We start from the raw sequence: 18,581 nt of genomic DNA, 5'->3' as shown, positions 1-18,581 counted from the left end.
GATAGAATTTAGAGCTAGAGAGGGGCCATAGATATCATATAATACACCTCTCTCCCTTTATGGACATGGAAACTGAGGCACAGAGAGAGCCCTACAAAACCCCATCAAAATATTTTCCTCATTACAATCCCACGATTAAGTAGTAAGGTATTCCCATGTTACAAGTAAAACTACAGCAAAGAGGTTAAAGAACTTGTTGGGTAGAATTAGGTTCCTAAGAACCACCTACCCTAAGTCGCTCCTGTTCAGGCCCTCTACAATGTGAATTTGCCTCAGGTTCCTCCTTGATAAAATTGAGGCCGTTGAATTCGGGGTTAGAAGGTGTGGGAGCTCCCAATGCCTTTAGGACTGTGGTTTTGCGTGATTCACACTGAACAGATGCTTGTTGAATGACAGATCAGCAGATGGCCTATGATGCTGGGATCTGTAAAACCTCTGCAGGCTCTAAGGCCTATGTAATGATTTATTGTTCATCCTGAAAATAGAAAGCAACAAATCAGAAACTCCAAATCAGTTCTTTCAGGACTCAGGTAACTAGAAAAGTTCACAAAGAACTAAAATCAGGATGTACTAAGAAAGCAGGACAATCCTGGGAGAGCTCCCGAGAGAGGTAGTGGAGAAATAGGAAGGGGGAGATCAGGTCTGGGATGGGGGGACAGGAATTCCAATCACCACCATCTCCTTGCATATGGTTCCTAAATCTCTAGCTCCAACCCTCGTTCATCGCTTGACCATTAGTCTCACTTCTTCAATAGCCTACTGAATATTTCATACTGTTACTGTTCAGTCTGATTATCGGTGTTTTCATTTGGGGTTTTCTTGGAAAGATACTGTGGTTTGCCACCTCCATTTCCGATTCTTTTTACAGATAAGGAAAATGAGGCAAACAGGGTGAGATGATTTGCCCAGGATCACACAACTAGGAAGTGTCTGAGGTCAAATTTGAACTCAAATCTTTCTGATTCTAGGCTTGGGCCTCTACTGCACCAGCTAACTTCCTTTAGCAAGATTAATTTGACATTATTTAGTGGTTGGGACTAGAATGGAAGTGGAGAGACCGATTTGGAGGTCATTTCAATAGTCCAGGTAAGAAATAATGGCACCATGCTAGTAAAGAGCAAATGAGAGAGCTATGGAGTCATCAAGACTTGGATAGCTCTAGTTCTGCCTCTGGTTCTAGGTACTTTCATTCTTTGGCTTCTGGCTCACTAGTTACTCCCAAACCCATCCCTCACTTGCTCCTTCCCTAGTTCTGATCTTGCCCTGGGCCACCCTCTCCTTTGCTGGCACTGCAGTCCCACCTGTGGGCACACTTTCCTTCATTGAAATGGAGATTAGGGGCCATCAAATAGATGGCATTGAAACTGAGGGTTCCCCCTTGAGCTCTGAAGGGAAGAAGTGAAGGAACCAGTGAAAATGAAAAAGTGGATCACTCTCAGAAGAGTCTTGGATGTGGTGTGGAACAAGGGATAGAGATTTCGTTGACGAAGAGAACCCCCAAATGAGGAAATTCCCTCTAACAGTATGGACTGACGACTTCTCTGTAATGAACAGTTTTGGAGAGCTTCTCGGAACCCCAACAATAAAGTGAAGAGAAACCACATACACACACACACACACACACATACACACACAAACACAATTTAAGAAGAGGTACAACTAGACTGTAAGCTCCTCGAGGGCAGCAGAGTTTGTCTTCTGTTTCTTTTTGTATCATAGCACACTGTCTGCCACATAGTAAATAGTTAATAAATATTCCCGTGCTTAATAAATGATTATTGATTGATGACCATCGATGGCTCCTATACCAATACAGCCAGAGATTGTCTATCATTTCTTGTAGAGAAGACTAAGAGATTTATCCAAGGTTGAGAAAGGCTAATAATGTCGCTGAGGTCATAGTATATGATACTCCATGCCAGAAACAACTGGAGCCCAAAGCTTCTTGCCTCTGAGACCAGTTTTCTAAGCACAAGAGCATACTGCCTCTTAAAGGAACATATTGCCTCAAAGATTCGTCCCTTTGTGGAGCTGTCTAGAGCAACCAAATGGGCTGGTCATTCCCTATCCACTAACGTCCACACCAGGGATCAGTCCTAATCACTACCAGGTTTTTCTTGTTATTACTCAAGATTATTATTCTCATTGGCCCACCACTGCTCTGGTCTGTATCTCAGTGTGAGAGGATTGCCTTAAGTGACCTAACCATGATCACATGTATCAGAGGCCAGAGTGGAACCCTAATCTTCCAAGTCTCGTGTCTAACCATGAAGCCATACTGTCTCTCCAGCCAAAAACATGTCATTGTTATAGGCCCCAAACCCTGAGGTCAGCTTGCTAAGTAGGAACATTTTTTCATGTGGTCTGAATTTTTGGTTTAAGTGTCCTAAGGGCCTTATTCATAGGGAGACTAGGCAGTTCACTGTGATTTTGAAAGTCTACCTAACTTCCTTCCCAACAGACTGCCATGGTGCCTGAAATATGTTTATTAGTGTTGTTTGGGGGAGGGGTTAAGGTTGATAAAATATGATTTCAAAGGAATCATTATTTAACTGAATACATTGACCTGGGTAGGGGGAAGGGGGAAGGTAACATATTAACATCCCTCTCTCCATCTATCTATCTATCTATCTATCTATCTATCTATCTATCTATCTATCATCTATCTATCTGTTTATTTGTGTTTTGAGGCAATCTGAGTTAAATGACTTGTCCAGAGGTCACACAGCTAGTAAGTATCTGAGATTGGATTTGAACACAGGTCCTCCTGAATCCAGGACTGACATTGTATCCAGTGCATCACCTAGTGACTCCTAAGAGCTATTTATTTATAAAAAGTCCACCAGACAAGCTTTAGTTGCCTATGGTGTGCCGTATTTGAAGTCAAGAGACTACATTTGCAGTCCCAGCTCTGAGGATTTTTGGCTGTGTGTCCTTGGCTATGCCATTTAACCTTCAAGCCTAAGTTTCCTAATCTGTAAAATGAGGATGTCACACTATTCAATTCTGCTCAGTTACTATTAATTAACTGCCCACTATGCCCTAGACTCTACACTAAGGTATTGGTGACAAAAAAAAAATAGGAGAGCCAATCCCTCTCTGTAAGAATCCTACATTCAAACAAGGGAGGCAGCATGAACATACATCATCATAAAACTTCATCCTTATATTTAAAGTTTGCAGAATGCTTCAAAAATATTCTCTCTACCCCTGTGCTGTTCTCATCACCTCTGTGAAGGCTGAAGGAGGGATGATGGGCCTTGAATGATATCTGACAGGACTGAAGCTCTGCTCTTCCTGATGCCATGGCCACCCCTACTCCCTATGCCAGCTGACTGCTTCCCAGGGCTCTGATGTTCAGATAAAGCCCCCCCCCCCCATCTGATCTGATGATCCATCCAAAGGAACCGTGAGGCAAAGGCTAACCCAATGACTCTACAGTCATAGAATGTTGGAAGGCCAAGATCTCCATGTCTCCATGAACTTCAGGAATCACCCACCAACTCAGGGAGAAATGGTTGGCAGGCATTTGCAGGAGCAGAGAAAAATAGATTCGGAACTGAAAAGGACCATTAAGTCCAATGTCCTTATTTTATAGATGAGGGGAACTGAGGCAAGGAGGAGGGAAATGACTGGTTCAGAGGCATATAGCTAATAAGTGTGTGGGGCAAGATTTGAATCCAGATCTTCTTGACTTCAGCTTCAGTGCTCCATCTACTGCACCGACCTGCCTCTCCATCAAAGAACTGTCACAAAGGATGACTTAGGAGCAATATATGGTTGGAAAATCAGATACATTGGTCATATAGAGCTGGGGAGGACAATGAGTGGACAGTCCAAGAGCTACAGAACATTGGGGATGGGTGGGCCCCAGGGTCAGCTTTGTGGGAAAGCCTGGACACAAGTCTCCTGGACCATGCTCTCAGGGACCAGGTCCAGCTCCTTTGGAATTTGGTTTGTAACTGGGTTTGTAAATGGTGGGAATCATCTGGAATTGGTCCTTGAAGTTTTCTTCCAAGAATATTCAAGTATACATTCTGATCCAGAGCAGCTTCAGGAGCCAAGTGAGCTGTGGACTTTAAAACAATGAAATCATCTGAAATCAGGAGGCTTTGGAGGAGCAGTTTTTGGTCAGGAAACTAATATACAAACAAATGCTTTGGGGTCTGCTAAGTGGGATTTCCTGCCTGCCTTCCTCCTTTCTGTCCTTCCCTCCTTCCCTCCTTCCTCCCTTCCTTCCTTCCTTCCCTCCTTCCCTCCTCCCTCCCTCCCTCCCTTCCCTCCTTCCCTCCTTCCTTTGTTCCTTCCTTCCTTCCTTCCTTCCTTCCTTCCTTCCTTCCTTCCTTCCTTCCTTCCTTCCTTCCTTCTTTCCCTCCTTCCTTCTTCCACACATTGTTCCTAGTTATGATTTCTGGGTATTTAACATATAAGTAACATAATTTTTCATTTATGCCAGAAAAATATTATCAATATTTGGTGACCCAAAAGTCTTTTTGCAGCTTTAAGTTTTAATGCTTTATACTTGTTCTAAGGCTTTTGGGACATCTTCTATCTTGAAACATAGAAAGTAAACAGTAAAGTCCCATGGCCACCTCAAGCCCTTCTACACTGGAGCAGATAGCCTGATGCAGTCCTGGTGGTCCCCACGGCATCACTGCCTTGTGGGAAAGGATGTTGCTGTAGAATGATGGCCTGGAGTCTGCAGGAACAGATTCAGTTTCATTGTGTTCTATGTTCAAATGGAGATCACATGTGCAAGTGACCCTTTTGGCCCCACCATAGCCTCCTTTGGCTATTTGGTGAACCCTTTCTCAGAATAATGTTTTCAAATTAACAAAACAAAATTTGAAGAATGACAAAGGCAAGCAGCTATATTGAAATATAGTTATTGCAATGTTTAAAAAAAATTTGTGGCACCCAGTTCAATCCCTTCCTACATTTTATAGATGGGTGACTAGGGCACAAGGGGAAATGACTTACCCAGAGTCACTTAGATAATAGCAGGCAGATCCAGGATTTAAAAACTGGCTTTGTGACTCCAGCTCTGACATTCTTTCTCCTGAGCCTCCAGTTTCTAGTTCCTAATTTTCCATCCCAAATTAGTGGGAGGAGTCTGGGATTATAAGAGACAGGAACATTGACATGGGCTTCTGTGGGGAGCAAACGGAAAAAATGTATAGAAAGTTTTTAGCACACACTAACCACTTAGATGTTTCTGTTATCATTATTTAAGAAAGAAGAAAAGTTTTGGCTCACGTGAAAGACAATAGGAAGACAAAAGGGATTATAATGTTAGAATTGGAAGGGAACTTGGAAGCCATCAAGGCCAATGCACTCTTTTCACAGATGGGGAAACTGAGGCACAGAGCAACTAATCATACAGCATCTGAATCCTGGTCTTCCTACTTAAGCATATTCACTGTCAACCAACTGTTGTTTGCTTTCTGTTGAGCATCTTGGATTTATCTTGTCTGTAGCTGGTTTCTGCATAGTTGTTTGAATGTTAGCTCCTGCATTAGACTGGGAGAGAGAGAGAGAGAGAGAGAGAGAGAGAGAGAGTGAGTTGTGGGGATCGGGAAAGGTAACTTACTCCTACATGTTCCAATTTTGTTTGTTTTGTTTTGTTTTTAAGTTTTGTCCTTGGTACCAAAAAAACAGACAAGTCCCCACAATTCTTTAATCTGCTGCTTCCTCATCTATAAAAATGGGAATAATCATAATTCCACTGTCCATCTTTCAGGGGTATTGGGAGGAAAAACCTTCTGTTAACCTTACAATAGAAATGTGACTTGTTGGTTTACTAATAAATAAGCAAATTCCAGTTATCTGGAACATTTGTGGAATGCAATGCTCTCAGACCAATGATGTGGGGTAAATGAACTGTCTGCCACCTGGATATGGTCTTGACTAAAACACTGAGATTTCCAATGACCAGCTCATGGGTTGTTCCCTTAGAGGTCCCATGACCATGGGTTCCCAGTAGACCTAAAACCAGTCTTTAAGAACCAATGACAATGCTAGATTTAAGCTCAACAATGCTCTTGCCCAACCTACTGGGTTTCTTTTCTCAGCTGGCCAAGCTACCATACTTCCAACTTCTTCTTCATTAACAAAGGACAAGAACCAACTTCCAATTAGTTCTAATAATGGCACTTTCCCCAATAAGACATTATGAAACCCAGTCACTGAAATGGGCCTATAGGACACTTCTTGGGTATACCTCTACATCCTCTGACGCAGCAAGATAAGCACCATTAAACCTATTTTATGGACATGGCAATGAAGATGAGAAAGGTTTGCCCAAGGCCACACACAGCAAATCAGAGGAAGAGAATGACTTGATACTCAGAAATTCCTGGCATGGACAACAGGTCCTCTGCCTCTGATCAAGTCCCTTTGCCAAGGAAGTGATGACAGATGGAGGCCCTTGCTAGTCCCCGGATCAGGGTGACCTATGGTCATCAACCAGCACCACCTAGTGGGAGAGAGTGACCAAACATCTTGAGAAATCTTCAGTAGTGCATACTAGGATCCTGGAGAACAAGAAGGGCCAAGACTGGTCATATCCTGCGTTTCTGGGCAGTGGCAGATTGAATATTATGATAGTAAAGGAAAAGGGGAAGAAGAAAGAGGAGAGAATTTTACAGCTTTGCTCATGTTCTCAAGGAAGAAAAACGAGGCACTGTCGTTAAGTAGGGAAAAAATCAACTACCAACAAAATGGAAATGATGAGACTATCTAACCAGCAAACCATTGGCTACTTAGACTTCCTATAAAATGTGATGATGGTTATGACATCCAAAGACCTGTGTTCTCTTCCCAGGTTGACTATTTACTTTCTATTTCCAAACCTCAGTTTCCTCATCTATAAATTCTTTTAAAACTCTAATTCTTTGAGCCCACAATTTATTTGTTCCTGGATCTCTTCTTGAAAGTATGTTTTCAAAACTGTATCCTCATCAACCGGTCATTCATTACAAATTCAATAAGTTTAAAAGATCAGTAGACACAGAGAAAGGTTTTGTAACTAAGTTACCTGTGATAGGGAGACATATATGCTAAAGGAATTTAATTTGAATATTTCTTGTTCATGTTTTAGAAGAAAAATTTATCCTTGAGATGTTTCCTCTCTACAAAATGATTCAGATATTAAACATCTCATGGGAAGTCTCCCTTATTAGAATGTGGTCTTATTAAGGGCAGTTACTATGTTTTCGTCTTTCTGTGTATCCCCAGTGTTTATCACAGGAGGCTCTTGCTGATTGACTGAGGTCTAACACCCCATTAGATCATTCAATGATGATTGAATCTATTCATTATTCACATTTAGTTGATAAGATTGTGGAAAGAACCATCAGTCAGAAACTTTGGGGAAATCATTTGGGCTGGGCACATGAGACAAAAGGCACTTTACTGTGTCGAACCCTATTTTCCTTCAGACAGACTAAAGATGATCCATAGGTTGGAACCATTCCAATGGGAGGATAGTGGGCTAGGTTTTCTTTGGAAAACTGCAGGGTGATTTCCTAGGGTCACAGATTTAGCTTTCAAAGGGATCTCAGTTGTCCCAGAGTCCAATCTCTCCTTTTATAAATGAGGATTCTGACATTCAGAGAAACTAAGTGAGGAGGTGACATCAGACAATCTCCAGGTCCTTTCCATCTCTGATCTACTATGTTCTATGCTTATATTAGGTCCACTACGATGTTTCCATCCCCTGATCTTCTCTTCAGAGTCATCACAGCTGGAAACAACTAATTAATTGAGAATTAACCCTCTACTTTGTACAATAACCCTAGGGATTTGCCTCAGAACCCTCAAGATGTGTCTTCCTATGGGTTGATCTTTCTGATAATTAAAAAAATACAACTGGGTACATGCTATACATCTGTGGACCAGCCCATCACCTCTGTGGTTAGAACATTGAACAGGAAAGAGTAAAGTTCCCAGAGAACTTGACAAAAGAGAACATCATTTGAAAGAACTGAGAGCATTTGGCCCAGAAAAGAGAAGAGGTGGGGATAGGGCAGAGATGATGGATGCATTTCAGTAGATAAAGATCAAAGAGGAATGAGACTGATTCTGCTCATACTCAGAACTTGTAATACAGGGGAACTACAGCCAGGCAGCTTCAGGGTCTATTTGAAGTTAAAATGATCCCAAAGTGGTATGCACAGACTTGGAGATTACTGGGCTCCCCATTTCTAATTATCTTCACTTACAAAGCTAAATAGATGGAATATTGACTCTTTGAGGGCAAGAACTTCTTTATTTACCTTCTTGACCTTAGCATCTAACAGATAGTGATATGCTAAATGCTTTCTTTGCCCAGATGATCCCTTATTGGGGAGACCATAATGTTGGCTCTTTTTCGGGTACATGTTGGACCAGGGAGTGGACCAGGGCCTCTGAGGTACCCTTCCAGCTCTGAGATTCTATAAACAGATTTGGATAGAGATTGGGACTGTGGCCACATCTTCTGACTGTCTATACCCAACAGTACTTAATACACGAATCCTTTCCGTTTAAGTCTACTCAACCCCAACCTAGAATGCCAGAGGCTCAGATTTGGCAAGAATTTCAGAGAACGTGGAATCTATCACTTCCCTGGTCAAGGATATCTCCTCCAGGCTTTAACCAACAGGTAGCAATCAAGTCCTGCCTGTGTTCCCCTAGTGAAGTGAACTCATTTTTTATTCTTTTATATTCCCAAGGCAACTCATTACACTTGGGGACACCTCCAATGGTCAGGAAAATTGTCTTTATATCAAACCTACATCTCCTCCCTTATAACCGCTTCCCGCTGGTCCTAGTTTTGCCCACCTCTATGACAATGCACATATAGGATATTCACATTACATTATAGTGAGTTATACCAAATACATGTGTTCACATATGATTTATACATGTAAAGATAATATATACAAATATGATACATACATGTACATTTAAAGATAATTCATACAAATAAATTCAAAGTATTTAAATATAAGGGAGGGAGGACACCAGGACTTGAGCAGATCAGGAAAAACTTAATCCAGAATGAGGGTCTCAACTTTGAAAGCCTTGAAAGAGAGTCTAAACTTTCTTCTACCTTGAACACATAAAAATAGTTCTGCTGCACTCCCCCCACTTTTCTTCTTCTCTAGGCTAGACGTCCCTAATTCCTTCAATGGCTACTTGTGAGTCACTCTTTCCGGATCGCTTGCCCTACTGGTCCCATTTCTCTAGGTGTACTCCCATTTTCCAGTATTCTTTCTAAAGTCTGATACTTGGACAATCAACTGCACAGGGAATAAACTAAGTTTTGGTGCATGAGTGCGCTAGAATGTAGTGAATGAATAATTAAGAGAAGCCAAGGAAGATGTCTAAGAGCTGATGTGAGTGAGACAAGTAATAGTCAAGAGTCAAGGACCATTTATTAGGGAGTTCCATGGTGCTAAAGGGTTTGGGATGCAAAGAGAGATAAAAGGCAGTCTCTGTCCTTTATCATCTCTCAGTCTAAGGAGGAAGACAACAAGCAAACAGATGAAGCTAAAAACAAGCAAAAGGATCAATAGGATATTTATTAAGCGAGGGAAGGAAACACAATTGAGAGACTGGGAAAGGTTTCCTTTAAAAGATCAGATTTTAGTTGGAGCTTAAAAGGCGTCGAGGCGTTCAGCAGGCTGAAATGAGATGGAAGGGTAATCCGGTTTATGGGGGACAGCTGGAGAAGCCAAACCAGCAAAACAAAATATCACATGACCACACAGTACAAAAGGAAAAATCAACAACAGCAAAAAAACCATACAATGCATAATTCTGATAAAGTGTAAGCACAGAGAAGAGTTGAGCAAATGTCCCTCTCTTTGTTGCAAAATGGGGGACTCTAAGTGTGTAAATATCACAAATGAAATATTAAGGACAAAACAATTTATAAGCTTAAAGTACTATATAAATGCCATCATTGTCGTTATTATTCTGACAGACATTCAGTATGTGGCTTAGCTTGGTGGAACTGCTTTTCCCCCTCTTTAAATCTTATTATTTTTTATTATTATTATTTTTAGGTTTTTTCAAGGCAATGGGGTTAAGTGGCTTGCCCAAGGCCACACAGCTAGGTAATTATTAAGTGTCTGAGGCTGGATTTGAACCCAGGTACTCCTGACTCCAGGGCTGGTGCTTTATCCACTGCGCCACCTAGCTGCCCCTTTAAATCTTATGATAAAGACTTAATAGGGGAAGGGAGAAGATTTGCTTGGAAATGAATGTGATTCAAAAATGAATGGCATCAGTAAAAATAAGATAAAATTTAAAAATAAACAAATAAAACAAAGTGTGAGTCTTAGAGCTATAGTCCAGGTGTGAGATCTCTAGTTCACCTCCTGCTTGACTGAGGGTCTCCTCTATACTTGAGCCCTCTCCTTGCCTTAATTCAGTCTAAGATCACATTTGTTTCATTGTCTGCCCTATAACTCAGAGGATTCATATTGATCTTGTAGTCCACTAAGACCCCCAGATCTTTCTGCTACAAGCTGTTTTCTATCAGCGCGTGTCCTTATGAATTAAGCCTTGTCTGTGCTGTCCTCAGAGTTAGGTCTCTGTCATGCTAGGGAACCCTGAGAAGAACAATAATGACAATTAAGGAAATGTGCCCAGAGAGCTTATCTATGAGTAACTCATTATATAATCACTCTGAATAGATGATTTATCTTTGAAATAATGAACCCATGAGGCTTCAATGACAACCCATGCAAATCTTTAAAGGCATTAATACCAAGTAAAAAGAAGAACAATTCATGGGGATACAGGGAATATAATTAGGACTTAATGAGATGATAAAATTAACTAAAGGAAAATTTCAGAACTAGGCTCTCCAAAGGCGCTGAGCCAAGTTGGATCAGTTAGCACTCAATGAAATAATGCTATGGGATTCTTTAGAACATGTTTATGTCTTGGGAGTATGGATGGGAAGTCAGCAAGCATCTATTTATGAAGTGATTGCTATGTTCTGAGCAGTGTGCTCAATGTTGGAAAACAAGCAAACAGGAAGACAAGGCCAGGAGCTTATCTTCTCATGAGGGAAGATAGAGGAAGGAGAGGAGAAAGTATAGGGGAGGGGAAGAAGACGGTATGAGGGAAGGGAGGGAAGGAAGATGGGTATAAGATAAGGGAGGGAAAGAAGGTATGAGGGGGTGGGAGGAAAAAGAAGGTAGGAGAGAAGGGAGGGAAAGCAGAAGGTATGAGGGAAGGAGAGGGAAAAAAGAAGGCATAGGGAAGGAACATGGATATAAGAGAAGGGAGGGAAAGAAGGTATGAGGAGAGGAGAGGGAAAGAAGAAGGTAGGAAGGAAGGGAGAGAAAGAAGAAGGTATGAGGGAACAGAGGAAAAGAAATTCATAGATTCAAAAGTAGAAAATAGTAGAGGGGAAACTATAGCTAGTCAAGTCATTAAAATGGTAGTTCTTGGGTGGCTAGGTGGCACAATGGATAGAGCCCCGGCCCTGAAGGCAGGAGGACCTGAGTTCAAATATGACCTCAGACACTTAATAATGACCTAGCTGTGTGGCCTTGGGCAAGCCACTTAACCCCATTTCCCTTGCAAAAACCTAAAAAAAAAAAAATGGTGATTCTTGGAAAGGCCTGAAAGGGAGGTGAGTCTTCTAGGAAGAGAAGGCTTCTGGGGCTTGGAGAAGTCTCAAGAGTCATCAGGAAAGGTGTAAGGAAAGGAAAGGAGTATGGATAAGACTTAAGTCCCCCCCCCAATATATTTTTTATTTATTTTGTTAACTATTTCACAATTACATTAAAAAATTTTAACATTCTTTAAAACAATGTGCGTTCCCTTCTCCCTTCCTTTCTCCTTATACTTGTGAAGTCAAGTAAACCATATTTCCATGCTAGCCATTAACAAGTATTATTTAGGCCTCTGCTGTGAGTCAGGAATTGCACTAGGCCCTGGGAATGCAAAACTCAAAATGAAAATAAGTCCCTGCCCTTGAGGAGCTTACATTTTCCTGGGATTATGGAGAGGAAGAATCAATTTGGACATAAAGAAGTTCTGTACACATGAGGACCCTTTGGAGGAGAGAGCCAGAACAAGTGGGGTTCTAGAGAAGAGCAATTCCTGATTTGAACCTCATCAATCAATCCATAAGCATTTACGAGCTCCTACTGTTTGCTTAGGACTATACTACCCTTCCAGGGGAATAAATGAAGACTCTACTAATCTCAAAGAGTTTCCATCTTAATGGAAGAGATAATATAGATATACTTACATCAAAACATGATGGATACACATGTATGGTGCACATATCACACCATGTAGACGCACGTGACATAGCCATGTGCACACATTCCGACACTCATATATGCATGTGGTTTATTTATTCTACCATATGTGTGCACATGGTACATATGTGTAGACCCACAAATGCCACCAAAATCTTGATGTACATATAGGATATAAATGTTCTGTTCTAGTACTGTATGATATAGACATGTGTGTATTCAGAAATGATACACACATGTGGAAACAGGAGGAAAATGTAAAGAAAATTCATGCAAATCAATTCAAAGTGCCTAAATAGAAAAGAAAGAGGACACCAGGAGCTGAGAGGATCAGGGAAAAACTTAACCCAGAATGAAGGTCTCAACCTTAAGTCCACAGACCACCCCGTCAAGGAGTCCATGGAGGGCAATGTTGGGGACTTGTGAACTTGGATAAGAAATAAATGCATCTTTATTTCACTAGAATTGATTTCCATTGTAATCCTGAGTGGCTTCTTTTATTCATGTGAAAACAGGATGGTAAGAAAAGGCATATCCACTCCACCAGGCTGCTCCAGGGATCCCTGAAAGAAGAGAGGAATTTGGGGAAGCTGAGATGAGAAGGGAAGAGATTACAACCATGGGAGACAGTGGAAAATCACTGAGAAGAAGGATGGATGCAGGTCAAGAACAGAAAGAGAAGGTCAATTTGGCTGGATCACATTGTAAGGGAGGAAATAATATATAATGGAGCAGTTAGATGACTCCATAAGGAATAGAGGGCTAGACTTGGAGTCAGGAGGACTCATCTTCCTGGGTTCAAATCCAGCCTCAGACACTTACCAGCTGTGTTACCCTGGATGAGTCACTTCATCCTGTTAGCCTCAGTTTCCTCATCTGTAAAATGAGCTGGAGAAGAAAATGACAAACCACTCCAATATCTCTGTCAAGAAAACCCCAAATGGGATCTTGAAGACCCAAATACAACTGAAAAACCACAAGAGTAATAAAAACAACAGCAATAATAATCTAGGAATGAGAGTTTGGGGAAAAGTTATGATGGATTTTTAAAAATGAAAATGAGGCATTTCTCTCTGTAGAGGTAATAAGAAGGTTCACGGACAAACTTTTGTCTTCTCTTCCTAGGGCCCAATTACTTCCTAGCTGTCTCCTCCCCATTGGCTTTCCTTAAATCTTTGCCCCACTAGAAACTCAAACTCCTCCTCTGGGCTCGCTTCTCTGATTTTGTCTTATCTTGGCTAGCCTCCAGTCACTTCCCAAATATCTCCTTATCATGGTCTTTCCCTTCCAGGGCTACCTTGCTTGTTCATATTTATTTGCACCTTCATGCTCAGAACAGAGGCTGACATGTAAGAAGCCTTAATAAATAGCTAGCTATCTTGGCTCTTGATAGAGAGTAGGCTTTGTTGTGACTGTCCAGTTGTTTCAGTCATGTCCAACTCTTTGTGACCCCAATGGGGTCATCTTGGTAAAGGTACCGGAGTGGTTTTGCCATTTCCTTCTTCAATTTATTTTAATAATAATAATGTTTGCCCTTCATTTTTGAAGAAAACCAAGACATCAGGGAGGTGAGGCCATGATAAGCACATGAATTAGATTTGATTGAAATGGTGCTATGAAGTCATCAACCTCACTTTCTCCTCCAGAGCCATCTGGATCCAATGCCCAGATATAGGAATCAGATAGCTTCCACCTCATTTAATACATGAGGACCCATAGCTAGGAAGTGTCTGAAGTTGGGTTTGAACTTAGGTCTTCCTGACTCTACTCCCTGCATTCTATCCACTGCCACCTAGCTGCCCTCAAGGTCCTTATTAAGTGCCTATTAATTGATTTCTATTTTTATTATTTCTTCTTACTAAGTAGGTGTTGAGTTCTGTTTCATTCTCCAAGTGCTTTTAACACCCTATTAATTTGACTCCCCAGGGCAAAGCTCTAGTCACCCCACCCTAGTTACAACTTTGCCTCCTCTGAAGGATTGTCTCTCCTTCTGATGGGGGGATATAATGATCCCTTGAAGCTTTTTTTTTTTTTTGCTATTGCTTAATCCACCTTCTTTCTGTAGGCAGAGTTGGAAGCAGGGGTAACCACAAAAATAAATAAAGACGATTCTTTGAAAACACAAACGCTTCACACATTCCACACTGCAGATGTGTGATGAGACTGGTGGAGCTTTGCCAGGCTGTGACTGCTCCCAGGGAAGTTCTGAAATGGTAACCACCCTGGCTCCTCCTTGCCAATACAATGGGGAGTAGAGCCAAGCTGAGCATCCAGGGACAAGAGGGCCTAGTGACAACAATGCCCACAGGTCTTCCATGTGGCTCAAGGGAGAGAGACAGGGAAGGAATTGCTGAGGACAGCATTATCATAGAGAAGGGTCCTATTATGAATAAAGTAAAATTTGGACAAAGAAGGAGTCTCAGTCCTAGGGAAGGGTCCTCACATACTTGCTATGGACAAGGGGCTAAGCTCTGGAGCAATTCAGTCTCTACCCTCAAAAGAGTTATAGTCTAATAGGGGAATGAAATCCATTGGAGATGATGTTTCATGTTAAGTGAAACAAATGGGGGCAAAACAAAATTCAAGCTAGAAACAAATCTATCTGATGCCTTAATTTGATAAAGGAGAAAATGAGGCCCAGAAAATAGGAAGGATTTTCCCAAAGTAACGCCATTAGAGTCAATATGTGAACTCCTACTCTGTCAACTTCAGTTCTTTGCACCGTGACTGGCTTAGGATCTCAAAGGGTAACCAAGATGGGAAACGAGGCGGGGCATTCCAGGCAAAGGCAGCAGTAGCTGCAAAAACAGGGTGGCCTCCTGTTATTTTAATTGTTTCTGGAATGAGCATCATTCATACTTATTCATTCAACCCGTATTTATGAGACTCATCTAGCTCTGGGGGAACCGCAGTGACCAGGAATCCACAAGGCTGAATTATCTCTTCGCCCAGCTGGGTCACTCTGGTCAAGTTGCTTGACTTCTCAGAGATGCAATTCTCTTGTATAACAAGATGGAAGCATCAGAGTCATCCACCCAATAAACATTTACCAGATGCCTACTGTGGGCAGAGCACATGAGAGGTCTTTGGGCAGAAATAAGACATTCTACCTGCCTCATGGTGCTTACAGTTTAGGAGACAGTGATCTCTAAAGTCTCTTTTAGTTCCAGACTTTCTAGCACAAAGATTGGGAGGTTTGGGGTCAGTCCCTGTGGCTAGAACTCAAAAAATCCTTAGAGAACATCAGGTCCAACAACCTCAAGTCACAAGTGAGGAAATGGGGGTCTGGAGAAACTGGGCCATGGCCAAAGGCCACATAAGCAATTAAATTGTGGAACCAGACTTTGTACTCTGGTATTATAACCTCGGTCTCAAGGTTTCCTCCTGTTCAGCTTTGGAGACAACTCTTCAGGCCTGTTGGGCAGCTTCTTTCACTCTGACTGTTGATAGAACTCCATCTTGCTTTTGAATACAGAGGTCTGCAGATTTGGATTCAGAAAATTCCAGGATCTTAGGAAATAAAAAGTTCTTTGAACCTGTGCTGACTTCTACAACCCCCAGGCCTTGTGGGATCAAGGACAATCTTATCCCTCTGGCAGGTGCAAATATGGACTGGGAAAGAATTCCACCAGGGTGAGTGGAATGAGAGCTGGCCTGGATCTCCAAAGAGCCAACTTTTCAGTCCAGATTGGCCTAGTCATGAGTATTGGAAGGGATAAATGAGAAAGCAAGGGAGGAGAAGGAAAGGAGAAAGGAAAAATGAAAGGACAGAAAGAAAGAAAGAAAGAAAGAAAGAAAGAAAGAAAGAAAGAAAGAAAGAAAGAAAGAAAGAAGGAAGGAAAAAGAAAGGGAGGAAGGAAGGAATAAAGAGAAAGGAGAGGAGGGAAGAAAGAAGGGAGGTACAAAAGAAGGAAGAAGGAAGGAAGGTGGAAGGAAGGACGATAGGAAGAAGAAGGAAGAAAAAAGAAAGAAAAAGGAGGGGAGGGAGGGAAGAAGAGAGAAGGAAGGAAGAAGAGAAGAAGAAAGGAAGAAAAGTCCTTCTTGTCAAGATTTTACATTTTGCTGGAAAATGTAAAATGAAAGGTAGTGTGGTTCAGTGGAAAGCAGCTGAATTTCGAGGACCTGTATTCCAATCCTAGCTACAGGACTGCTATCCTATGTAGTGTCAGTCAAGTTGCTTCACTTTTCTGTCTCCTCCTCCATGAGATGAGGGTGTGTGAGTAGATGACTTCAGGGGTCTCTTGCAGGTCTAAATCTCAGATCCCATCTGCCCAGACATAAACATACAAGATGGTCTGAAGAAGCAAGGCTTGGTAGCTGTAATGCTTTCAAAGAGGAGTTGGAGCTAATCCTGGAAAGAAGATAGGGTTCTGAAGTGCAGAGGTAAGGAGGCTGACTCAATGTTATAAAAATGCTTGGACTGAGAAATGGAATGCTAATTAATTTTCCAATTTGGCTGGAGCACAGAATGACTGAACATGAGATTTGATTGTAAAAAAAGGTGGCAAGCAGATTGTAGAGGACCTTTAATACCCCTCTGACGAGTGTGCATTTTATTCTGGAGAAAATTAGAAACTATTGATATTTTTCAAGTAAGGGAAAGACATGGCCATATTTTCCCTTAAAAAGATGATTTTAGAAACTCCATGGAGATGGATTGAGGAGGATTTGGAAAGAGGGAAACCAAAAGCTGTGCAGTAGCTTGGGCCTCAGAGGGTAGGGGCCTAAATCAAAGGGATGGATGTGAAAGATGTAAATCAAGAACGAACAAAACTTAGCAACTTTGCGATGGGAGAGACAAGTTTAGGGAGAGAAAAGAGTTGAGGAAGCCTCTCAGGTTACAAATGTAGGTGACTGGAGACAAGATAACATTCTCAATTTGGACATAGAATTTTGGAAAGGGGTACAGGTGGAGATTTCCTGGATAACCTGGAATTCAAATGAGAGAGAGAGAGAGAGAGAGAGAGAGAGAGAGAGAGAGAGAGAGAGAGATTTGAATCACCTTCATAGGGATGAAATTTGAATTCATAAAAGCAGGTCAGGTCACAAAGGGAGATGTTTTTTGGAAGAAAATAGGATTCAGGGAGGTGCCTTGGGGAGTATTGAAACTTGGGACACAGGAGAGAGATGATCTTTCAATCAGAGGTTGAGAAGAAACACTCAGACAACTACGAGAGGAATGTTTTTAAGTGAATCCAAGGGAGCAGTGAGTATCCAGGAAGATGGAGTAGACAACACTGTCAAAAACTGTTGGGGTCATGGATGATGAGAACTGAGAAAAGATGATCCGATTTAGCAGTTATAAGATCATTGCTTAGAACTAGACAAAAATAACAAAAATCCATCTGGAGAAACAAAAGGCCAAGAGTCTTTAGGGAATGAATGCCAAAAAGTGAGAAGGAAGGGACGATACCAGATCTCAAACTAGGCTACAAAACAGTCAATAATAGTGATCAGCATTTGAGGAGCACTTTAAAATGTGCAGAACTTCTTACAAATATTATCTCCTCTAATCCTCACAACAATCCCATAGGTGTCGTTATTATTTCCATTTTATAGCTGAAGAAATTGAGGCAGAGAGAGATTCAGTGATGAGGTCATACAGCTATTAAGAATATGAAATTTGATTTGAACTCAAATTCTGGGTCCACTGTTCCTAGACACTAAACTGCTTCACTGATTCAGGGCAGAAAATGAGGAAGCTCAACAGTAGTCCTGATTTGGTGCAGCATATTCAGAAGTAATTGAATTTGGTTGCATCATTTTGGGATAAGAACACATGATTCAACACAAGCTCCTGGGGAAACTGGGGAATCATCTGGTAGAAAGTAGGTCTGGACCAGCATCTCATACTACATGCCACAAGCAACATCAAGTGGCTGCATTCCCTAGAAAGTGACATCATTGACAAATTAGGGGAGCAAGGAGGGCTATAGCAATCATGGCAGTAGATGGGGGAAATTCTTGGCTAAACAAGACAGATAAGATGATAGGAGATAAAATAGACAAAAAATTGTCCATTTTGATGGCTTAAAAGTAAAGTTTTTGATGTGATAAAATTGAAAAATTTGGGCACAAATAAAATCGAGGCAATTGTAATGAGAAAGGAAATAGCTGGCTGGAAGAAAATCTTTGCAGTAAATGTCCAATGTCTGACATTAATGATAAATAGGAAGTGCAGACAAATGGATAAGAATGAAACTCTCACCTTAATAGTTATATGATCAAAGGCTATGGAGAGACAGATCTCAAAAGAAGAATTATAAGCCTATCTGCTAGGCCTTGCAAAAGTTCTTTGATTACAATGGT

The 18,581-nt window shown here is 41.4% G+C and overlaps 1 long non-coding RNA gene across 3 annotated transcripts in view; it reads right to left on the bottom strand.

Annotated features, from left to right (window-relative positions):
• Positions 1–253: 253 nt before the first annotated feature.
• Positions 254–18,581, bottom strand: part of LOC141522994 (uncharacterized) — a 30,929-nt gene continuing 12,601 nt past the window's right edge. Inside the window, exons 3-5 of one of the 3 annotated variants that reach the window (XR_012478293.1) lie at positions 5,257–5,520; positions 4,981–5,150; positions 254–475 (exon numbers count right to left, since the gene is read on the bottom strand). This is a non-coding gene — a long non-coding RNA (uncharacterized LOC141522994). Of the gene's footprint in view, positions 476–3,906; positions 4,077–4,980; positions 5,151–5,256; positions 5,521–18,581 lie in introns of those variants that run through there. The other 2 variants (XR_012478292.1, XR_012478294.1) reach the window with 2 other exon arrangements.

This window comes from Macrotis lagotis, chromosome 4 (genome assembly GCF_037893015.1).
Source record: "Macrotis lagotis isolate mMagLag1 chromosome 4, bilby.v1.9.chrom.fasta, whole genome shotgun sequence".
In the NCBI taxonomy this organism is placed as follows: domain Eukaryota; kingdom Metazoa; phylum Chordata; class Mammalia; order Peramelemorphia; family Peramelidae; genus Macrotis; species Macrotis lagotis.
The sequence above is the reverse complement of the archived record's forward strand: the minus strand, read 5'-3'. Positions and strand labels throughout refer to the sequence as shown.